Genomic DNA, 25,409 nt, shown 5'->3' on the forward strand with positions numbered 1-25,409 from the left:
TTTTCCCCTCCCTCTCCTTTTTTCTTTCTTCCAGAAGACATCTGTGCAGAGGGAAGCTTTCAGGAATAACAACATGGCCACAGGAGGAGGGCTCTCTGGCCTCTGTGTCCTTTTCCAGTTTCTGTTGGTGGTCAAAGGGGCCCCAACCTGGCCTCTGGACTTGGACCAGCATCTGCTGGTGTTTGACAATCCCACCTGGCTCTCAGCTGTGATGATGTCATAGTCTGGGTCTCCTGTAGGTACCCCTGACCACGTCTTTCATCCACGTCTTGGTCCCTCTGACCAAGCTGGAGGGAACGGGAAACCACCTCAGAACCATTGTCCTGATGACATTCTACTGCTCTGCGCCACAGGGCAATCTATGAGTGATCACTCTCCAGGAGAGCAAGGCATAAACCTTGTGTGTGCCAAGAGTCTTGCCCCACCTACTCAGGATTTCTAGGACCTCCTCTTTCTTCCAGCTGCCCCCAAACTTTGAGCGTCTAAATTGTGATATTAGGAAACCTGGTAGCAGATTAGGGAAGAGGTGGTCACAATAATTCAGTTCACCTAGATGAAGGTCAGCCATATGGAAAGAAACTTTTCCAACTGAAGGAATCTCCTCAAGTGATAGAAATATGACTTTAGATACAAGTCTGTCCAACCTGAAAGCTGGTCTTTGAGTGTCATAGGAGTGTGTTGATAGTTCAACCCTGAGGATAATTAAGAAAATATACACAATATACCTATGGCTGATTCTTATTGATGTTTGGCAGAAAAACAACACAATTCTGTAAGGCAGTTATCCTTCCAGGTCTCCCACATTTCAGGCAGATTCTTTACTGTCTGAGCCACCAGGGAAGCCCTCAATTAAAAAATAAATACATTTAAAATTTAAAAAAGCTTAAATCACAGATTAAAAAAAATACACAAAATAACTGACATGTAACTAATCCTCAATAAATGGTCATTATTCTGAGCATCCTCCTAGGTATTTGGGCTGACTCAACCAAGTTTCCTTAAGAAACCACTAATCTATCAACTTGCTTAAGAACCTGAGCCAAACACAATTCCCAACACATATCCTAGCATTTCTATTCCATCAGAGTCCTAGAAGCATCAGGTGTTGCTCTCTCACAAGTCACTGGATGTTGACATCCCTGAGTGTCAGGAGCAGGTCTGGTTGCCAGTACTGAAGAGGTAAAGGCAGGGGTCAGTGTCGATGCAGTGGGAAAGCTCTGCTAAGTTTACCCTCCGGGCACAAGTCTACTTCTCCTTATCAGTAGTTTGTCATGTTGAATTTGCCGTTTTGCCAAAGACAGCAGCAGAAAGTGAGTTTCTGAGGGGTAAGGTGGTAGAAGAATACAGAGACAGGAAACCCACAGCTAGCATTTGTCTCATTAAAATCTGTCAAAGCCAGAGGAACAGAAGGCAGCAAAGAGCCAAAATCAGATGTCACTAGCTCTCAGAATATGTTGACATGTGGGAGAGCAAACTGTAGCGACAATGTGCCCTTCAGCTGCCGTGGCTCTCGGCTGGTAATAATAAAGCCCTTTGCAGGCTGCAGTGGGGAGGCAGACAGCAGTCTCACGCTCGAGGACAGTTACAGCTGATGGGCTGCAGGACCCTTGCAATGACTTATTGCCTTTAAAGAAACACTTTGTCTTGGCAAGATCGGCTTAGGAAAACCAGTGTGATTTTATTTGTGGATATAGGCTCATCATGATGTGTTCAAATCATCACCTTTTTACCTGTACCTTTAAGACTGAAAATATTTAAGCTTATATTAAAGGAATAAATAGAATCTTATCAATCCAAATTCTTGCATATTGGATGCTGTCAAATGTAGAGTAACTCTTAGAATGGATGAAGTAGAATAATGGCTCGCTTAAAGGTAGTGTGATAAAGTGGGAAAAGCAGGGACTCTGGAGGCCTACAGATAGGGGTTCAAATTCTGGCTCTCCACTTACTGAGGATGTCTGCTTGGGCAATATATGTAATTTCTTTGTAACTCAGCTTCCCTCATCTTCAAAGGAGGGGTGCTTATTTCTTGCTTTTAGAGTTATTCTGAGTATTTGTTGAAATCACACATCGTATACCATATATGGCATAATGCATGCACGCTTGGTGGTATACAACTCTTTGCGACCCCGTGGACTGTAGCCTGCCAGGTTCCTCTGTCCACATGATTTTCAGGCAAGAATAGTGGAGTGGGTTGCCATGTACTCCTCCAGGGGATTCTCCCAGCCCAGGGATCGAATTTGTGTCTCCTGCATGGGCAGGCAGATTCTTTACCATTGAGGTACCTGGGAAGCCCATATGGCATAATAGGCACTCAATAAATACTAGTTTTCTTGTCTTGCATATTTTACCTTTATTTTAGAATATATTTAATTAATTTATTATTCACTTGAGCTACTACAGGTTAGAATTTGGTTCCCCAGCCTCATGTTGTAGGTTCCAAACACGTCACACACTTCCTCTCAAGACTTGGTCAGATTGCATAACCAGCGACGACACCTCTTCCTGAAGTCCTGCTCCTCAGGAAAGAGGGTCATTTGTACCTTTTTAGCTGCTCTGATCTGAGTCTTTAGAGTAGGTATTGTTCTGTTGCTTCAGAGAAGACAAAGTAGCTCCTTGGGGAGAAATAATTTATAGAAAGGAAATGAATATTTCCTTCTAAAGACGGTGAGCAGAGAAATAGGTGAAGTAAATACAATACCAGCAGAACTTTTGGTGACTATTTTAGAAGCCAGAAAATAAAGTTTGATAAGGTATTTTTTTAAGTTTATATAAAAAGTCTTATGAAAATAAAGAACAAATACACACATATATTTGACGAAAGGCCCATATTATGAAGAATAAGTGAAAAAACTAAAGCACTTCAAAGAAATGAGTAAAAATAAATACCAGTTCGTCTAATATTTTCTATGGAGACATACAGTAGAAATAACTAGGCTCAAAACTATAAATTTTTGTGAATCAATGAATTTTTTAAGTAGTAAATTTATTTCTTTCAAGTGACTACATTTTTCTTTGTTCTCTGGAGCTACTGCATGAAATTCTTTTAGCACCAAAAGTTGAAATTCTGGGCCCTTAGAGCAAAAATATCAAAATGATTCCTTTTCCCCTTGATAAATATGATTTATTGTTGCCACATGCAATAACCAGATCAAACTAGTAGAGGCAAAAACATTTAAAACCCAGATCAAATTGCGTAAACAAGAAAGGGAATGTAAGGTTGATGGGAGGTCCCTCGGGAGTGACAGAGGAGTGGAACAGGCAGGCTATGGCAGGGCAGACCTGCCCCCTGGCCTTGGGGGCCACCGTAGCTCAAGATGTAGACGATCCCTGGCTGAAGTTCTCCGTCTCCGATGTTTCTCTGTTTACTCGCTGCCTTGTTTCTCACTTACTGTGTGTCCGCCAAAGGATGGGAAATATGGCTGCTCCAGCCCTTTGGAGCCTCATAGCCCATAGCTCCCACCACTGAATGGGGATCTCTACGCCCCTCCAGGTCTAGCTGAAGAAATTCAGAAGGGCAATTCTGATTGGACAGCTTGAGTCACCAGCCCTACCCATTCTGACCCTGCTGCTGCTGAGTCGCTTCAGTCGTGTCCGACTCTGTGCGCCCCCATAGACGGCAACCCACCAGGCTCCCCCGTCCCTGGGATTCTCAAGGCAAGAACGCTGGAGTGGGTTGCCATTTCCTTCTCCAATTAGGCTCAGGCAATTGTGACGAGACCAAGAAATTCAACAGCAACTCCTACATGGATGATAATGGTTCTGGGCAGGAGGACTCACAAATTTATGGTCTAGATAGCAATAGTTCCTTCTAAGTGTCATACTCCTTACATGAATTATAATTTTGCTTCTTTTCTGAGTATCCGATGGTTGGGTGCTTGAAGGTACAGTATAGTAGAGCAAATCTACCTGTGTTTGAACCTTAGCTCTTTGACATACCAGAGGTGTGACCTTGAGCAAGTTGCTAATCTTGGTCCTCAGTTTTCCTATTTACAAAATGGGGATAATGATAGTCCCTACTTCATGAGGTTTAGGCGAGTATTATATGAGTTAATGCATCTAATGTACTCTTAGAAGAGTGCCTAGCACACAGTGTTAGTTGCTCGGTCATGTCCAACACTTTGCAACCGCATGGACTGTAGCCCGACAGGCTCCTCTGTCCTTGGGATTCTCCAGGCAAGAATACTGGAGTGGGTTGCCATTTCCTTCTCCAGGAGATATTCCCAACCCAGTTGGGAAGTCCGTGTTGTAGGCGGATTCTTTACTGTCTGAGCCACCAGGGAAACCCACCTAGTACATAGATAAATAATTGCTACTGTTAAAGCACACAAGGGGAGAAAAACACATGAGGAACAATAAATAGTAGGGAAATTCTACTTTCCCCTGCTTCACCATCCTCCCCACACACCTCCCACTGTAAGTAACTATTAAAAGTTGACTGTATATTTTCCAGAACTTTAAGTGTTACATTATTAAGTGTGTATTTACAGATTTTGCAAGTTGGTTTTTCATCTTTCAATTTCAGTATGTTATAGATCAAGACTAGCCATTTTTTCAAACTAGTGAGAGAAGAATAGGCATGGAGATGGATGTTTATATTCAAAATAGACCTAAGAGTCATAGTCATCAATATCAACTAACTCTCTCCTTTGTATCGCTGGCTGAATTCCTGGAAATAAAATTTATGCATGTCCAACAGTGTCTATGGCTGGCATTTTTCATCTGCAAGATAGTACACTGTGTTCCCAAGACACTGCTGTTTCCAGATCCTTCCAGAGTTTATTTCTAGTGGGGGAGATTACACAAAGTTATTTTAATGACTGTTCTTGCAAGAGCTTTCTTACTACTCTCCCAAACCTTTGCTGACCTCTCTTTTTATACTTAAAATTTCAGTTAGAATGGTCTCTGATTGATCCTCAGGCTCTTGGGTTCTTTCTCTGTGGTTTGATTTACCATCTGACTCACCTAACTAAAATTGCAGCTAGAAGTTTGTAAATCATAAATCACTTAACTTTAACTTAAAATTAATTAAATCAGAAGACATCACTTTACTCAGAAAAATGGCTTATTTGGAGAAGAATAGAAGTCTTGTTGGAGGCTTCCCTGGTGGCCCAGATGATAAAGAATTTGCCTGCAATAAGGAGACCCAGGTTCGATCCTGTGTAGGAATGATCCCGTGGAGAAGGGAATGGCCACTCACTCCAGTATTCTTGTCTGGAGAATTGATGAACAGAAGAGCCTGGTGGGCTACAGTCCATGGGACTGCAAAGAATCAGACACAACTGAGTGAGTAACACAGAAGGCTCCTTACTCCATTTTTAAGCTGCTTATTTGATCACCTGACCCACCTGAGCTTCACTGAGGCTTTACTCTAGAAGGAAAAGATTTTACTGAAGTGCCTTTAAGGTAAGAACAAAAATGTCCCTAGTGCCATGTTGCTTCATGGAAGCATGCAACTTGTCAAGTCCTCTCGGCTTTTCATGCTCAATGGGCTCTCACTTTCTGCCCTTCCAAATCCTCCATGTCAAATCCCCTTTAGGATTGCTTTATAATGTTGTGTAGCCATCACTCTGCATATAAGTTAAATAAGCAGGTTGACAATATGCAGCCTTAACATACTCCTTTCCCAATTTGGAACCAGTTTGTCATTCCACGTCCAATTCTAACTGTTGCTTCTTGACCTGCATATAGATTTCACAGGAGGGAGGTCAGGTAGTCTGGTATTCCCATCTCTTTAAGAATTTTCCACAGTTTGTTGTGATCCACACAATCAAAGGCTTTGGCGTAGTCAATAAAGCAGTTCAGTTCAGTCGCTCAGTTGTGTCCAACTCTTTGTGACCCCATGGACTGCAGCATGCCAGGCTTCCCTGTCCATCACCAACTCCCGGAGTTCACTCAAACTTATGTCCATTGAGTTAGTGATGCCATCCAACCATTTCATTCTCTGTCATCCCCTTCTCCTCCAGCCTTCAAACTTTCCCAGCATCAGGGTCTTTTCCAATGAACTGGTTCTTCGCATCGGGTGGCCAAAGTACTGGAATTTCAGCTTCAGCATCAGTCCTTCCAAAGAACACCCAGGACTGATCTCCTTTAGAATGGACTGGTTGGATCTCCTTGGAGTCCAAGGGACTCTCAAGAGTCTTCTCCAACACCACAGTTCAAAAGCATCAATTCTTCGGTGCTCAGCTTTATTTATGGTCCAACTCTCACATCCATACATGACTACTGGAAAAACCATAGCTTTGACTAGATGGGCCTTTGTTGACAAAGTAATGTCTCTGCTTTTTAATATACTGTCTGGGTTATTCATAGCTTTCCTTCCAAGGAACAAGTGTCTTTTAATTTCATGGCTGCAGTCACCATCTGCAGTGATTCTGGAGCCCCCAAAAATAAAGTCTGCCACTGTTTCCACTGTTTCCCCATCTATTTGCCATGAAGTGATGGGGCTGGATACCATGATTTTAATTTTCTGAACGTTGAGTTTTAAGCCAACTTTTTTACTCTCCTCTTTCACTTTCATCAAGAGTCTCTTTGGTTCTTCTTCACTTTCTGCCATAAGGGTGGGGTCATCTGCATATCTGAGATTATTGATATTTCTCCTGGCAATCTTGATTCCAGCTTGTGCTTCTTCCAGCCCAGTAGATGTTTTTCTGGAACTCTTTTGTTTTTTCGATGATCCAATAGATGTTGGAAATTTGATCTCTGCGAAATACCAGGGTAGATGAAGCACAAGCTGGAATCATGATTGCCAGGAAAAATATCAGTAACCTCAGATATAACCGAAATCTGGACAGGGAGGCCTGGCATGCTGCAGTTCATGGGGTCACAAAGAGTTGGACACCACTGAGCGACTGAACTGAACTGATAACCAAAATACAGTTCTCAAATTCAGGAAGATTGACACTCATACAGTGCTTTATTCTACTGAACATATGCCAATTTTGTTCCAGTACTGTCCTCCATAGTGTTTTTTTCTCCTCCAGTCTGGAATCTCATATGTGGTTTATAAATATATATTGCTTATTCTTTTATTCTCTGGCTTGCCTATATTAAATAGATATCTGTTGACATCAACCTCTTACCTATACAGTAATAAATTGATATTATTTGACTTTACCATTTCTCTTTCCTTTTTCATTTTCCTTTTTTTTTTGGTGGGAGGTGGTTAATATTCTTTATACTTTGTCAGAATACAAGATGTTTAAATACTATTTTTCAACCCATGTCCCTACCATTTACTTTAGTTCTAACTCTACAATGAAATACATGCTTCATCAGTACTTTTCCAAAGTTTTTCATTTATCTCCTGATTAAAGAATAGTTTGTTCTTCAGTACATCCAAGAGAGTAAAAGTTGGTTCTTGGGGCTCGGGTGAAAATTTCTTAGATATATAATCTTGAAAAAAACAAAACAAAACAATGATACATAAACAGATATACAGTGTATGTGAGATGTTAACATTTCATAATTGTGGGTGTGTGTGTGCAGGCATAATTTAAAAGACTCCTTTGGGGGCAATAATGGGAAATAAAAAGTTAAGAAACATTGCTCTAGTAGATTCTTTAGAAATGACTCATGTGTATATTTCCTGAGTTACTGATGTTCAAAAATTTTTTTCTATAATTTTTAGTTGAAGCAAAACTTGGATAGGCATAAAATTCTTGACTTGCACTTTCTCCTCAGAATTTCTTGAAAATTCAACTTCACTATGGATGTATTTTTAAAATAGATCTTGTAAACTCTGGTATCAGATTAAGGACTTTGTGGTCCTTATAGGTAATTTGTTCATTTGCCTGAAGTTCCTGGTGATTTTTTTCTTTGTTTTTTAAAGGTTAGGTCTAGTGGTTGGTCAGAATAGTTCTATCTCAGTTTTTCCCAACATAAGGTAGGCCTTTGCAACATATAGAGTCAAATGCTCTTTTATTTCTGGAACATTTTACTTGGTTATAGTTTAAATATTCACTTCCATGATACAGCATTTTTTCCAGTATTTTTCCTTAACATATACTTGATGTATATTATATGTTACAGTTGTACAATATATTGATTTACAGTTTTAAAGGTTATACTCCATTTATAATTATTACCAAATATTGGCTATTTTCCCTGTATTTTAGAGTATGTATTAATCCTCTGCCCCTATATTGCCCCTCCCCTCTTCAATCTGACCTCTCCCCACTGGTAATCACTAGTTTGTTCTCCATATCTGTGAATCTGCTTGTTTTGTTATATTCACTAGGTTTTTTTTATTTTTCCTTTTTTGTATTTTTTAGATTTCACAAACAAGCAATATCATACAGGATTTGTCTTTCTCTGTCTGATTCATTTCACTTGGAAGGCATAATGCCTTCCCAGACCACCCAGCTGCAAATGACAGAATTTCATTCTTTTTTATGTCTGAGTAGTATCCCATCGTGTGTGTGTTGTGTGTGTGTATTCACATTTTCTTTATCCATTAATCTGTTGATAGACACAAGTTGCTTTTATAACGTGGCAATTGTAAATAACACTGCTAAGAACATCAGGGTGCAGGTGTCTTTTTGAGTTAATGTTTTTGGTTTTATCAGATGTGAATCCAGGAGTAGAATTGCTGGCTCATACGGTAGTTCTGTTTTAAGTTTTGGAGAAACCTCCATGGTGTTTTCCACAGCGGCTGCACCAGTTTACATCCCCACTAACCGTGTGCAAACGTGCCATCATTTTGTTTTCCAGTTACATATATGTTGGACATTTTTTGCCTTCTTTACTCTTGTCATCGTTCTCTCTTTTCTCATTTTCATTCTCTTACTTGTTTCCCAAACTTTTCTCAATATCTTTTATTAAATTTTCATTTAAATCTAGTCTCCCTTGTGCAACTAGTAATTTATTCAGTGTTTCATAATTTTTTTCCTTAAATTTCTTTCCTGAGTTCCAGCAATTCATTATTTTTAGTTTTAAAATTTCTGATTCTAGACATTAAAACATCTCCCTAAATGATCGCTCAAGGATTTTTCATTTACTTTGAGGGTTATTGTTTTTTCTTCCTATGTTTCATGGGACAGAATTTTCAACTGAGAGTCAGTTTTTGTTTTCTTATGTTATCCTTGGAGGATCTTTGCATTAATCTGGATTGCTTTTTAGATTTCATTTCTAGGTATTTTGTGGTCATGTTTTCTAGTTTCAAAAGTGCCCTCCTTAGTATCATGTAGTGAAATTTCTGTAAGGTATGATGCTGATGGTGGTAAGGGTAGGAAGAATGATTACAGTATCTTATTTACCTAATTTCTGTAGAATCTTAATTTTTATTTCTCCTTTCTATTTCTTTCTCTTCACTGTTACATCTCCAAAGGTCACCTTATTTTCTATGTTTATCTGATTTTCCCTTCAAAGGAATGCTTCTCTGAAGTTGCCCTCCCCAACACCTTTTACTTTCAAGTCCCTTTCACGTAGTTGTGAAATACCAAGACACATCTTTTAGCAATTAATGATCATTTTATCTTTTTGAGAGTGATTGTTTTTCTGTCTTTCATCCCAGGTACTCTACTCTCTTCACCCCTTCTCATGGAGTCTCTCAAGCCACCTCATTCTATTCTCTGCATTCAGAAATATGTAGTAAAAGTGGAGCTCCGAGGAAATTTGAAAATTGGTATTATTTATTATGGGTAATTTGAAGTGTGTAGCATTTTCAGATAATGATAAATGTAGATTATGTGAAGTTTTATTTATTCCCTCTTGTTGATCTTATAGTTTTGTATGGAGATTTGATCCCACTGGTAATAATTCTCCTGAATAGAAAATATTTTCAGTTTAACAGTTATTGTGTTTTCTATTTTTCCTAGGTCTTGACCCTAGTTATTTATCAAAATAATGAGGACTTAGTTGATGACCAACAAATGAATTGATCTAAGAAAATTATAATCATGTTTTAAAATCATTTTTATTGTCTTACTGCTTTGGATACAAGTAATAGTGGCTTTAACAGACACCCTAGTCTCAGAACCAATCACTTCTCATGACATCTGCTCTTAACTGGAAAAGCAATTGCAATTTTGATTTTGATGAATCAAAACATTTCCCTCCTTTACCTTGGTCTTGGATCTTTGTGCTATTGACTTTTGGAACTGTTGGTTGATATGCTGCAATGCTGAACAATAGTTCCCTTTAAAAAGAAATACTTTTCTTGTTATGAGTACTAAGAGAATAGTACAAGGGTGCAAGATTTTAACACACAGGTAAACTCTGGACATTGGGGGAGCAGTTAGTAGATAGAAGAGCAAAGGCAGGATTCAATATGAACAGGAAAGGGAAAGAAAACTATATGATGTCACTGTCTAGCAAAAGGAAGTTTCCTTTCTTCTGAATTACTGGATAGAATTCAGCAACATATGTGCCTTGAGTGGAGTACTGATGAGTGAAAGATCTCTTATGGTCTATGGCTTCCAAGAAGACAGTAATAGAGACATCACAAAGAGGAGCCAGTAGAGAAGTGGGATTGGCTCTAGTGGACTAGAGAGATAAGGACTTCACTGAAAAGGAGCTGAAGGGAATTCTCCTGGGTCATTTCATAGATTCATTGTGTGATATGGAGTCTTGGGAAGCTGTGTGGTTAAGAGAGGCTTAACAGAATCAATGCTTTCCAAGGCCTTTTGTGTCTTCTCTGGTGAAGGTTTATGGTGTCAAGGTTTGTGAGATAAATTTGGTTTGCTTAATTAGATCTCTAGGAATACTTAGGGTCTCTGCATTTTGCCCAAGTAATGTTTGACATGGATATCATACAATATTTTCTGTTAATTACATTTCACAACATAACACTGTGGTAAGAGTTCTTGTATTTTATAAAATCTCAGGAGTAATGAAGAGGGAGGATGTACCATGCAGCAATTTTTCATAAGCTAATTACCTTAGGGAATTCGGGAATGTTTGTGCAGATGAGTGCACTATACAGGTAATAAGCTCTTATAAAAGATGAAGTGCTCCAATTACAAAGCAATTATTATAATGCATGACAATTTTAAATTGCTCTTCTTATTTTGTGTTGCATTTAGTTTTTATTTGAAAGTAAAACAAAACAGATAAAAATTTGTTGCCCATTTTTAGTTTCACTGTTTAATTATTCTTAACCCCTTCCAGACAGACAGCTTTTGATTTCAAATAATATTCAGAAATCATTTTTATTTGTTTAAAAATTAAACTGTTGTGAATGTATATTCACCTTTGGAGTTTGAAATTATGTTCATGGCATCTGAGTAAGTTAATAGAAGCTACTTTAATATGCACTATATTTTTGTCTAACTTCTATTTTTGCTTAGTTTTATTTCAGTGCTTGATGAATAAATGTTCATCATTTATTGTGGGATTTCAAAAGTGTTTGTGAAATATTGCTTTCAAACTTTGCAGAAAAAAAGGTAAACGGTCATAGAAACCACGTATTCTTGGCTTTTGGGGGTTTTGTTGTTGTTATCACAATTCCTGTAATAGCATCTGAAACCAAAAAGGAAAGTTCACAAAAATCCAAAGGACAAGAAATAAACACTATCTTTTGTAATTGTGAGATTATCTTATTCTGTAATTTCAGCCAAGGAACAAATATTTTGGAAAGAGCAAGGAGAAAAATAAAATAAAATAGAGGCGAGTATTAGGAGTGTTTGCTCTGTGTGTGTGTGTGTGTGTGTTCCTTCTGTGTTGTAATGCCTACTGTTGATTCTCTATACAACAGCTAACTGCTACCCTGTTTTTTTCCTGCAGGTAGAGACCACAGCCCACATCAGAAACGGAAAATGCAGATACTTGCTTTCCTACCTTTCTTGATGGAGGTGGTCATTTACCAAGTGGTGACCATTGAATATACAGAGGAGTTTGTTGGGGAATTTCTGTGAAATACGTTTCTCTCTGATAAAGATGGAGAGACATATGGGGAGAAATCCTTTGCTACTCTGGCTTTCTTTGCCCACCTCCATTATGACTCTTTCCTACTTTCTAGGAGGTTGTACAGGGCTTCCCTGGTGGCTCAGATGGGAAAGAATCTGCCTGTAATGCAGGAGACCTGGGTTCAATCCCTGGGTCAGGAAGACCCCCTGGAGAAGGGAGTGGCTACCCACTCCAGAATTCTTGCCTGGAGAATTCCATGAACAGAGGAGCCTGGTGGGCTACAGTCCATGGGGTCTGCAAAGAGTATAGGGATATGATATTTGGAATGGTCACGGTCATATTGCAGTTATGCAGGGAGTCATGGCACTCAGGAGGTGGCAGAGAGAAACCTACCGGTAAGAGTCTGAATCTTTGTTGTTATTGAGTCATCAACCTTGAGACCACTTTACCTCTAGCCTTCTGTTATTCAAATCACTTTGAGTGACACATCCTGTTACATACAGTCAAACACATTTTGATTAAGTAGGGTATCCAATTTTTCACATTAAACAACACTAACTTGGCAAAAAAGTTAACATGATTTTAGCTGCATCATAGGTAACTTTGTTATCTAACAGAACTATAGGATCACAACTCTTTTGTTCTGGGCTGAAGACGTGTGAATTTCTCAACAGTCATCCTAATTCCAGGATCCTGTTCCCAACACCCCTTCTCTGCTGCATTCCTTTCATCCTCAGTGTAAAGTCTTTAATCATTTCTAATTTGTTTTTTACCTACCCTGGATTCTCTACTCCTTTGCCATCTCTTCCACCAACATGAAGTACTCCATGGGAACTGGAGTTCTCTGCCTAAAACCACACAGTGCTGTCTGTATTTAGTATAACTTCCTCACTTACCACTTTCCAATGTGCTCACTTTCTGCGTAGGCATCACATAGTTTGATTTCATCGTTTTAATATGCACACAGAACTGGTTTAGGATCTAAATTTTCAGATAGGTGGAATCGTGTGTGTTTTCCCTCATGTGTTACAGCATTTGGTATATAGAGTAACCATATACACTGGAGCTAATCAAGCACGTGGAATGGAATAGCCACACTTAAAACTCTCCCCTAAAACCTGGAGCGTAGGTTTGCATGGTTTCTGTCTAACAACCTGCAAACGGCTGCTTAATAAACTAGTCTACTGATCACTCTGTGTTTGTTGATTCTTCACTCTTTCCTTTCTGGTCAAAAATATTTATTAAAATGTTTAATATATGCTTACACAAGAAATTTGGAAACTGCAAAGAGGAAAAACCAGAAACCAGCCAACTCCCTACAATCTGAAATGATGTTCAACTTTTTGCGTTTTGCTTTCCAATAATTTTTTTTCTTCATATAGATTCAAGTGGGATTTTGCTTGTTGGTTTGTTTGCAACCATTGGCCAGGCAAAATGAAGGTGGTAGGAGAATCTGAAGGGATGTCTGTTATTAGGAAAGAGTCCCTGAAAATTTCTCCTGAGTCCCTATTCATCACAGACGAGTAAGTATTATAGTATGATTGCTGATTATATCCAAGATATCCTTTAGTTCTCAAAATTTAACAAAATTACGAAGCAATGTTATAATTCATAATTTAAGGATGAGGTGCCTAGGTCAGGGAAATTAAGGCATCTGCCTGAGGTAAAGCAGCTTGCTAAGTCCTAAAGCTGGGAATGAAGCCCGTGTCTGACTTGACTTCCAGGCAGGTGTTCTTTTTTTACCCCGCTACCAAACATCAGAAACAGCAGGCAGTTGTTTGTTGTTTGGTTCCAATTCTTTTATTTTGTAAAGGAGGAGGCGACCAAGCAGAATGCTCTAGAAACGAGTACTCTTGTTCGCTCTTTCTGGGTTCTTGTTAAGCTGTTTCGGCTAGTCTTTGTTCTCTTTTGGCCCCTTTCTACCATATCATCCATGTGTGTTTGTTGAGCCGTGATTCAAACGAGCAGGGCCAAGGATAATACTTGGCACCATACCAATCACTCCAAATGGTGGACACCAACCATTGCTGAGATTCTAAATTCTAAGAGACACATTCCTTGATGAAAGATAGTCTCTGATTTAAGTTTCCCCAACTCAGGTGCCATCTCAAACAGCAAGACCATGCTTGGCATTCCATCTACCTTTTAAAGAGGGTGAATTTTTCAGGGCAGAGCAAAGAGGGGAGATTCTAGAGCCTAAAGCTGACAGAGGACAGCCAAGATCAGTTTCGTTTGGTGTGTGTTTGTTTTCTTAAGCCCGAGCCGTAGTCAAAACTGGACACAGCTGTCCTTTCTCAAGGAGATTTCACTCCCAGACTGAGTGTTTGGATTTCAGCTCATTGTTTAATAGTTCTAGAATTCAAATGGTCACCTTGAGGCAGGAAGGTTAGCACTCCATTAAGATGGATGGGGAAGGTTCACACCTCTCACTTTTATTTTATTTCTTTGCTTTTCTTTCCGTTTGCCTGCAAACTCAGCAAAGCTGAAGCCCATTCACTACACAGGCTGTTTTTATACCCACTGGGCTGAAAAGTTGATTTACAGAAGAACTTGGATTTTCCAGGAAAAGGAAAAATCCACAGAGGGTTTTAAAATCTGCAAAATATGACAGGATTATCAGAGGAATAAGAAATCTTATGCTAGATCCTTTGGTTCTTAAATCAATCCCCAGTGAGGGTTTAAAGCCCATGCACTTCTTAGATGGTTCTTCTGGACCTTCCTATAAATGTTCTTCATATAATATCTGCTAAGAGGGAGAGCTAAAACCCGCAGCATTAATGTGAAGTGCTGGTCAGTGCATTTTTGTTCCGTTAGCTTTTGCAGATGTTGATTGAAAGGCAAAGGAAGGGAGTTAATGTTTGCTGAGAGCCCATTGTGTGAAAGCACCAGAGCACCATTTCTCTGATGGAGAAACATAACATGATTTCCTCTCATACAAGTCAGTCTCTGAGAAGGGTTGTAGTAGAGATTCATGCAATAGAACCATGGAGAAAGGGACAAGTTCATTCTGATTGGAGCAATTTAGAAAAGCTCCTCAAAGGTCAAATTCAAAACCAATTTGGAATCTGGCAGGAAAAGCTTGACTGCGTGGAGGAGTCCATTTAGTAAAGAACTCGAGCTGAAGCAGAGTATGTATTATCGAGAACTGACAGCAGACAGCTCCTCGCAGTTGCCTGCAGTGAACATGGCAGAAACAGCCTAGATGTTTCCCAACTTCTTTCCCTCTTCCTGAATGCACAAGGAGACTACATTCCCGGCCTCCCCTGTGGTCACATGGGTTACGCGATTGTCATCTGACAATGGAATGAAGGTAGGGTGTATGCCATTTCCTCCTAACCAGCTCTCTTTGTTTTATGGCTAGCTGAATGCAGTGGATCCACCATGGAAGCCCTGGAAGACGGTGGTCCCATGAAATGGCAGAAACTGGGTGCTGGCATTATCAGACAGAGGCTGCCCCCAAATACTTGATCAGACTGTCAAGTGAGCAGGAAGTACATTAAGCCCCTGAGCTTTGCTGTTACAGTGTGCATGCATGCTCAGTCGCTCAGTCATGTCCAACTCTTTACAGCCCTATGGACTGTAGCCTGCCAGGCTCCTCTGTCTTGCCTGGAGACCAAAAAGTTTGAAAAATTGTAAAAGATCTTGATGTATAGGAAAGTGGCTTTCCAGAAAGGTTCTAGAAGTTTATTTTCCAAGCAGCAGATAATGAAATGACTTTTAACACTTTCATCTACATTGAACAGTATCACTTAAAATTATCTATACTTTTCATGGTTTTCTCTGCAGTCAAAAAGACTCAAGGATAATAAATTCATGATGTATTTGGTAGCTGATTTTTAGTTGGCAAAGTGACTGGCTCCTTCTGAAATGGGCTTAAATGTTTCATTTTAAGAAGTCATAGGTGTTCTCTAATCATAATGTACAACAAGCTGACTTCATTTAGTACAGGCTGGGCTAAACCATGATAACAAATCACCATCAAATCTCAGTGGCTTAATACAACAGAACTTTACTTCTTGTTCTAAAGGCCAGTAGTTGGTACTTTGCCATTTATAACTGCTTTAAACTTGATAAGGGAATCTGGTAAGTCATGTATTTGCTCTTTCGTTTTTCACCTGGGGGGCACCTGTCACTTCCTCCCATAGCTCCTTGGCCAGATTAAGCCATGTGATCACACTGACTACAGAGGTGTGGGAAAGGATGATGTTATTATCTTTGTGCCCAGGTACAAATCAGGGAATAGTTCATGGACAACAATACTGACTATCATACCTAGTTGACCTTAACCTTTGAGGAAGGGGCTGCATCTTTTAATAACTCCTGGAAGTGTCCTTTGGCACTCTCTTCCCTTCTGAGGTTCTCAGACAGGGGTCAACAAGGTTTGGGCCTTGGACCAAATGTGTCATGTTTTTGCACAGTCTGCAAGTTAAAAATTGCTGTTATATTTTTACAGGGTTGGAAAAGAAGCCAAAGAAAAATAATATTGTTTAATACATGAAGATTATGTGAAATTCAAATACATGTCTAAATAAAGTTTTATTGAAACACAACCCTACTTGTTGATGTACTATTTATGACTGTTTTTGTGTTACGGTGGCAAAGTTGAGGAGTTGTAACAGAAACTGTTTACTATCTGGACTTTTACAGAAAAAGTTGGGTAATCTCTGATCTTAGACATGGCACTAAAGAAAACAATGGTCATTTCAAGATGAAAAATATCACCTCTTGGAAAATGATTATTTACTAACTGTTTCAAATTCAGCTCATTGAATTCAAAACCAACAAACAAAAATATTAAATCTCTTCATGGTTGATGTGCATATTTACTGTGTGTGTGGCTGAGCCCTGAATAGAAGCTTGATGAAAATTGAGACCCAACAGCCAAGTTGAACTGGAATTAGAGAGGAAAGCTCTTGGAATTACCAGGAGGTCATCTGAATTAGATACTGTGGTTACAAGTTAGAGAAGATGAGTTTCTCATCAGGATCTTTTACCTCCTGAGGATTTGTTATATAAATCCACTCAATGTTTTAGAATCAACCTGGATACAAATACAAGCCCTCATTGCCTCCCATTAAAATAAATAACTTAAAGATAAAGGAAGAAAAGATTGGCTTCCCAAGTGGAGGAAGAAACCCGAGTTTTGCCATTCACTTTCCCAGTTTGTTGCTGCTGGAAGACTGTGTTTCACTTTTGATGTGATTAAAAAAAAAAAAAAGTTTTGGATTTCCCCTTAGAGGTTCCATAAGCATTTACATAGAATTGGCTTTCTGGGTGATTTACCAGCTGCGCTGTGTGAGGTTTTCAGCGAGTGCACGCTCCATCCATTGTCAACATATTCTTTGTGTTAAAACTGGGATTTCTAAAATAACATGTTGATCCAGTGACAGAATGCCATTTCTCTTCATTTACTTTCCAAGTTGTAATGCACCAGTTAGTGATGTTAGGAATGAGATGGGAGACATATCACATATATATTCCAACTGAGGTCAAGATCTATTCTTTTTAAATGTCAAAAATGACATTCCTAATACCCATGTATATAGATTCCATTTATTTGTGCACTTAAATTAACTCCTTTCTAAATCCAGCTTCCACAGCTGCCAAAGACTTCCTGTGAAAGGCATTTTCTTCTAAACTAGTCATAATTCACATTCGACTCTCACTGGAAAAATGTCTCTCATGGCTTTGCGCCATCATCAAAGGTACAGGCGGATAGTTTTTTTTTAATTTCAAGGGTAAGTTGTACCTGGTTTGGAAACAGATTCCTCTAATAGCTCTTTGTACCTTTCCTCTCCTGAGATAGTTCTATTTTGCCTTCTCTTTCTTTTTGTGCTTGGCCGGTTTCCTTTAAAAACCTTTCCAACAAAGTTGTGTTGGTTTCTGCCATACAACAGTGCAAACAGTTGAAAGTATATATCCCCTCCATCTGGAGCCTCCCTCCCGCCCCTGCCATGCTACCCCTCTAGGTAGTCACAGAGTGCTGGGCTAAGCTCCCTACCTTATACAGCAGCGTCCTGCTAGCTATTTATTTTATACAATGGTAGTGAATATATGGAAATGCTGCTTTCAGAAGTTCATCCCACCCTCTCCTTTGCCCCTGGTTAACTGCACTCTTTTGTGATGCTATCCGCTCAAGACTGATAAAATAGGTCCTGAACACAGGCTGTCCTCCAAAACTGGTAGGTGAAGTTTTCCATTAGAAAGAAATCATAAGCTCTGATTAAGGGCTTGAATCTTGGAGTTGTATTCTGTTTGATCACCTATTTACTGCACATCTATATTGGACACTTGCCAAACTCAGAATTAGCTCCTTTCTCCAGCTTTGGCCCAGTTTTTATTTCTTCTAAAACAAGATATAAAGCAGAAATCTCCAGGCATCAAGAGATCTAGAAACCAGTCAAGTTGATGTGATGTGGCCCATTTATTTTTGTGTCAAAGCTTTATTGCACAAAATAGACTGCCATGTAGTTTTCAATGCTCTGGGAAAATTTTTACCTTTTTCATAAGTATAGTAGATCTGAGTATCTCAGCTTTGGAGGTGGGAGTATTCAGAGAACTGGACAGCCAATTCAAAGGAGAGAGGTGTCCTGGATCTTTTTATAACGTTTTTGGGGGCAGAACTGATTGGCAGCAAAGGTATTTAACCTTAAGTCTGAACTTCATTTGAGATGGGTTCATGGTTGGGTCTCCCTCTGTTCTTTACAGCAAGGTAAACAGCAAGTCAGGGCAACTTTTAGGAAAGATTTATCCTTGAAACTTGGAAAACATTACATATTCCACATGATATAATAAAATAAAATAAGAATCCTTCTGAATAAAGTACTCTAGATCTTGAATTGCCTTATAGAATAATATCTAACAACTTGTTTAAAAATCTCTATGTTTTTCTCAAGAAAAAAAATGTTAAACTTAAAATGAGTATTAACATGAATCTGACCAACTTGGCCAAATTGTTTCTAAAACAACTTTAAAAATGATTGCTTGGTGGTGGTGTCAATGAACCAAGTTCAAAAAGAAAATAAGCATCATGTTGGTTGAGTTTAGAAAGTTTTCTTCCCCCTCATTGAATAATTCACTTTTTATCTAGTTCCAAGGGACAGTATCATGTTAATCTAACAAATAAAGATTTAATGTCTGTTTCACACCTTTTCTACCTTGGCCACCCAAGAAAGGTTGAGATAAAATGCCAATTTTACCTTTATAAAAATAATATACAACAATATCTATTTATGAAAATATTTTTTTAATTATTAAAAGACCTTATTCTGTGGTTAGCCACCATAGCTCAAAAAGAAAAGCCAGAGATGGGAGGGAGGGAGCTAGGTCTCTGACTGGTTTGTCCCAAACTCTTCCTCCCCACACAAGTCTCCAGCCTTGTCAAACCTTCACATTTCCACAGAAGTTCCCACCCTTCAGTGAGACTTTTCTACCTTCTATCTTACAAATACAGTTTGTGTTTCTCAATGACAAAGTGATGGGAATGGAAGCGTCTTTCAAGTGGAAAGAATAGTAGAAGTGGAGACCTGGAAATGGGAATAAAAAAGTGTGTAGTGTAGTGAGAAATTGGACCACTAAATTATGATGGACTCAGGTTTTAAATGCCAGCTCTTAGGGGATTGCACTTTATTTTATAAACAATAGGATGCTCTTTAAGAGTGCTTTTGAGGAGAGTGAGACTGAAGACAGTAGAGTCAACTGCAGGCAGTACTGATGTCATGGATGACAGCCTGAACCAGTAAGATCTCAATGCAAAGATGCTGAGAAACTGACTTAGCAGTCAGTGGCCCCTCTGCCACTGTCCTCTAGCTATAGGACTGACAAACTCAAACCACTGTGGCTCTTGCCTTCTAGAAGCTTGTGATCATCTATCCAAGCATGTAACTGAAGATATAGCATGGGGGCAAGTTGTTGGCACCATTAATGACAAGATGGCTTTCAAATGGCCCACAGGACAGTAATTCTGTACATTCAAGGAGTTCATGGGCATGCTGGGAGGATCCGTGTCTCAAGGGAGGAGTTACACAAACCCAAAAGACAGACTTGGCAGAGAATGTCATTTAGTGAGAATAGAATCTGAATAAGTTATAGGAATTAGGTGCTATTAAATTTACCTAATAATCATTAGAATTAAAATGACCACCTAAGAGAGCTGGAAGCACTGCTCTCTCAGAGATCCTTTCCCAATGAGATCAGACACCAGAAGTTAGAGACTCAGGCTTCCTTTTTTCCCAACAGCATGTGGATGGGCCCTGCTGACATTTGTCTTCCAGACCCTCTGTGCTTATGTTGCTGATGATCTCTTCCCCTTCCATCTCAAATTCCTTCTTATGAGACATGAATAACTAAAGACAAGTCCCAGTTGTCAGCATCACTATTTCTAGGAAGATATTAATATCTTTCATCAGTAACTAAAATCAGTGAAAAAATACATTTTTTGTTGTTCAGTTGCTAAGTCATGTCCAACTCTTTGTGACTCCATGGACTGTAGCACACCAGGCTCTTCTGCCCTCCACTGTCTCCCTGAGTTTGCTCAGATTCAGGTCCATTGAGTTGGTGATGCTATCTAACCATCTCATCCTCCCTGGTGGCTCAGTGGTAAGGAATCTGCCTGCCAATGCACGAGACATGAGTTCAATCTTTGGGTCAAGAAGATCCCTTGGGGAAGAAAATGGCAACCCACTCCAATAATCTTGCCTGAAGAATCCTATGGACAGAGGAGCCTGGTGGGCTACAGTCCATGGGGTTTCAAAAAAGTCAGACACGACTTAGCAACTAAACAAAAAACATGAAAAAATACACATAGTGATGTTAATTGCAGCCTTGTTTGTCAAACCAAAAGTTGGCAATGAGTTTTGTGTTCATCCAGCTGGGGAATTAGTTAAATAAAAGATGGTATATTTATTTAAAGGTATATACTATGCAACTATTAGAAAGAATGTATAGAACAATATGTACTTCATCAGATATACATATAATATAATAGAATTATAAAAACAAGTTGCATATCAATAGGTATAGTAGATTCCATCTTTGTGGAAAAGAAGTACATATGTGGCGGTTTGTGTAATATATGTATATAAAGGTTCATTTAGTCAAGGCTATGGTTTTTCCTGTGGTCATGTATGGATGTGAGAGTTGGACTGTGAAGAAGGCTGAGCACCAAAGAATTGATGCTTTTGAACTGTGGTGTTGGAGAAGACTCTTGAGAGTCCCTTGGACTGCAGGGAGATCCAACCAGTCCATTCTGAAGGAGATCAGCCCTGGGATTTCTTTGGAAGGAATGATGCTTAAGCTGAAACTCCAGTACTTTGGCCACCTCACACGAAGACTTGACTCACTGGAAAAGACTCTGATGCTGGGAGGGACTGGGGGCAGGAGGAGAAGGGGACGACAGAGGATGAGATGGCTGGATGGCATCACTGACTCAATGGACATGAGTCTGAGTGAACTCCGGGAGTTGGTGATGGACAGGGAGGCCTGGCGTGCTGCGACTGATGGGGTCGCAAAGAGTCGGATATGACTGAGTGACTGATCTGATCTGATAGATCAGATTTAAGCACCAGAACAAAATCTAGGAAAGTAATGCCTTTAAATACTAATGCGATTAATCCTGGGGGAGGGGTGGGATTGTTTGTTAGAGATAGTCTGAGACTGTCACTTCTTCCTTTATATGCACATATATGCATGTGGGCACACAGACATACATAAGCACACACACATATAATTGAATTATGGGTGAAACTCACTTTTTTTTTTTTTTTTAAAGAATCTCTTTCTTTCCTTCTCTTACCCAACAGTCCCTGACAACCTCACAATTTTAAGGAAATCACTATGTTCCAGGATAAATTACTATTCACTGTAGAAACTGATGAAAACTATAAAAGAAGTATAAATTGAGTCTTTGGGCTTGTAGGAAACTGAGAGATTGCTTCCAACTATACAAAGCTGGGAGCCAAGAGACAGTGCAGAGATGAAGAAATTTTATATTCCCCATAACTACAGAGACCCTAAGCCATGCTTTTGCAGAACAAGCAGCCCACTTTTAAACAGTCTTTAACATGGCTCTCCTAAGACATCAAAATGCCTATAAATTCCAGTACTTTAGGCACCCACACTTCATTGTCTGGACTGCCTCTTGAGTTGGAACCTCCCAGAGTTATTTCATGCAAGACTCTGAATTCCAATTTTTGGTTCCCAAAATATGTTCACTTTTCCCATAGATCAGGTCCAGCACTTTGAATGTAACAGTTCCTTGATAAATAGTTGCTGCTTCATGGATTATCAGTCACATTGAAGAAAAATACTACTACTTGATGATGATCTTTGAATTCAACAGTCTATCATCTTTCCTCTTTAGTGGGACATGATGATTGCTTGCAGCCTCTTCGAGCCCTCTGATCAAAGCCACCAGAATGAAATATAAAGTGCCACTGAAGGTTCTTTTTCTTACACATTAGCAAGGAGCATGAAGAAAATGTTTCATGAGTGAATGCAGACTACAAGACTACATGAAGCAAAACCCTTCCTGAGGATGAACAGAGAGTTAAACCCAAGTGCGTGTGATGGAATGACCCCAGTTGCAAACCTTGCACACCGTTACAAACAAATGGGACCAGGAATGTGGTCTTCTTGCACTTGCCGGGAGTTGCCTGCACCCACTGCCTCCCACTATCCATCTCCTCCTTCCCTGGTTTGTGTGTGTTTTTGTTAAACAGTGGATCTTGCTATGCTTTTCAGAAAACTAACAAGAAGCAAGCTGAAAATTAAAAATGGGTGCCAAGAGGCTTTACAGGAGTCTAAATAAACAGCCCGACAGGAAAGACGTGTGGCAGGCTGAGGTTTCAGGCTAGTGGTCCAAGCGAGTTAACAGACGTCTGTATAACAGAAGGGCTGTGTTTGTTTTCCCTGTCCCTGCTCTAGCAAATTTATTGGGTTATCTGTCTTCTTTTGACACTTGGGTGTTTAAGGTTTCTGTTCTAGGTGTCTGAAGACAGAAAAAAATTATTGTACAGTTTACATTCCTGGCGGAGGCTTTGACACGTGCTAGCTGAAAAGGTCCTATCTGCCAATAATTTTGCAGAAAAAGCCTTGTAGAACTGGATTTTCAGAGAAGGTCCAAGAATCTTCAGTGAAAAGCATCAAGAACAAAAGTTTTCTTATTTTATTTTCTGATCATGTCATTCTAACATCTAGTGAAATGCTGCCACCAAGCCACTTTTTTTTTCATTGTACTCTTTCAACTTAGCAGGTAACATATAAAGAATATCAGTGTCTTGTAGGCAGAGAGGTTTTTCCATCAGTAGGGCTTGCACTCGATGTAGATCCACAAGATACAGTTTGATTTGCTTCTGAGGTCAGGAATGCATGGAAGTGTTGAGTGAACACTAGGTGTTGTGATAATGCACTATCAAAATATTACAGTCATATGTGTAGAAATATTGACTTGTTGATGACTGATGTACTCAGCCACCCACAAGCAATGTTGATACATTTCTTCTTTTCAGAATACACATTTTGAAAGCATTTTACTTGTAAATGTCTTGTTCCGGACTGTAGCCTGCCAGTCTCCTCTGTCCATGGATTTCCCAGGCAAGAATACTGGAGTGGGTTGCAATTCCCTTCTCCAGGGGATCTTCCTGACCAAGGAATCAAACCTGGGTCTCCCACATTGCAGGCAGATTCTTTACCATCTAAGCCACTAGGGAAGCCCCCATACATATTGAGGCTGCCAAAACTAATGAAGGGGTTGGTAGGGAATTTAAATAGTTCTCTTATATAAACCTATTTTCATTCATTCACTCATTCATTCAAGTAGCATTCAATGAATATTCAAGAATGTACTTGTTAGGAAGTGGGAAACACATATGGGAGAAAAGAGTAAAACACAGTTAATGGCTCTAATGGAAGCTTATAGTTTCTTGTTTCATCATCTTCTGCAGCAGATAACCTACTTGGCATAGTCGAGTCAAATTTTTGTTATACCAGATAATCAGCATGAAGACAAGGAGAAAAAAATGGCTTGCAGTTGATTTTTCCCTAGAGTAAATAGCTTTGCAGGAGTTGAGGCAATTTGAGCACATTATTGGATTTTTTTTCCCTTTGTTTTGTCTTCCTTCATTTTGGTTCTTCATGGTAGGACTGGATTTGGCACCTGGTACCTACAGTTCCTGCTCCTCCCACTACTCTTGGCAAAGATAATCACCCAGGCCAAATGGTTTTCTTTTCTTGGGTGGCCTTCCTTTTCATCACCTGCATTGGCACGTTACTGTTGTTTGCCTCACTATTGGTAAAGGCTTCCGTTTTGTGCAAAGAGTAAAGATTTTTAGAACCAGCATTTCTGAATTTGAATAAAGTGTCACTTAATTGGTGGGTGACACTGAGCCTTGGTTTATTGTTGGTAAAATTGTGTATAATCATGTCTGTTTCATAAACTTGTAAATTATACATACCATTGTGTACTTGAACAGAATCAGCTTGACTTCTGGCTCTAGGAGGTAATTTTAAAAAGTCTGTTCATCCTCCCTTTGAGTCATATAGGATATTGAGAAATGAGCCATTTGGGAGAGTTAAAGAAAATATTTGTGTCATAGAGACTCTATAGTTCATTGCCTTCCTATTCATTTCAGACAAATGTGGTATAAAACTTTTTTTAAATAAGAAAAAGTCATGCTTATACTAGGAAGCAACCTAGAAATCCAGTTGATATTGGTCACACACTATATCTAAGTCCTAGAACAGTCTTGGAAAGGGCTGCAAATATAGAGCCCCAGATACTTATTTTAGTAGCTTAAAAACAACTTGAAATAAGACTTGTTCACTAAAAAGTCAAATAGTAATAAAAATATTTTATAGATTTTACTGTGCAATAGGTAAGGACTTATTGAATAAGTTTTCTTTCCTGAAGAGCTCCTCATATTGTTGTTAAATTGCTAAGTGGTGTCCAACTCTTTTGAGACCCCATGGACTGCCAGGCTCCTCTCTCCATGGGATTTCCCAGGCAAGAATACTAGAGTGGGTTGCCATTTCTTCTCCAGGGGATCTTCCCAACCCAGGGATCTAACCTGAGTCTGCTGCATTGCAGGCAGATTCTTTAGCACTGAGCCACCTGGGGAGCCCCAGAGCTCCTCATAGAGCCATTAGTGTCACAATACACATGAAGAATCTCTAAAGAGGGAATAGTAAGCGAAGTTTTCTGAACTTTCTTTCATCAGGAAACTCTATTTTAATTTTGTCTTTATGGAAATATCAGGTGTAGGAAGATACAGTGGGGTCATGGAGAGTGAATGCTAAAGTGAAGACTCAGAATTTTACTCTTTAAAGACACTGAAATTTCTAGAAAGGAAAGTGTCATGATTCAAGGATGCAAGTAATGTTTTTGGAAAGGTGGGTCACTGGTGATAAACTAGGTTATTGAAAAGAATCAAGAGAAACGGCATTTTCAAGTAGGATAGAATCTAGTAGAATCTATAACCTAGATTATAGTTAATTGAGATTGTAGGCTGTGACATGGAGTTAGCATGTAGCTGAACACTCTTAACAATCATTTTGGAAGTGAAAGT

General features: G+C 39.3%; 1 long non-coding RNA gene across 2 annotated transcripts in view; it reads left to right on the top strand.

Annotated features, from left to right (window-relative positions):
- LOC147366833 (uncharacterized) overlaps positions 1-13,038 on the top strand; it is a 115,598-nt gene extending 102,560 nt beyond the window's left edge. For both annotated transcript variants that reach the window (XR_015169095.1, XR_015169096.1), the window contains exon 3: positions 11,725-13,038. This is a non-coding gene — a long non-coding RNA (uncharacterized LOC147366833). The remainder of the gene's footprint in view (positions 1-11,724) is intronic.
- Positions 13,039-25,409: the final 12,371 nt, after the last annotated feature.

Source organism: Bos grunniens, chromosome 8, assembly GCF_055505025.1.
Source record: "Bos grunniens cultivar Pamir isolate PY7600 chromosome 8, Bosgru_T2T1.0, whole genome shotgun sequence".
Classification (NCBI taxonomy): domain Eukaryota; kingdom Metazoa; phylum Chordata; class Mammalia; order Artiodactyla; family Bovidae; genus Bos; species Bos grunniens.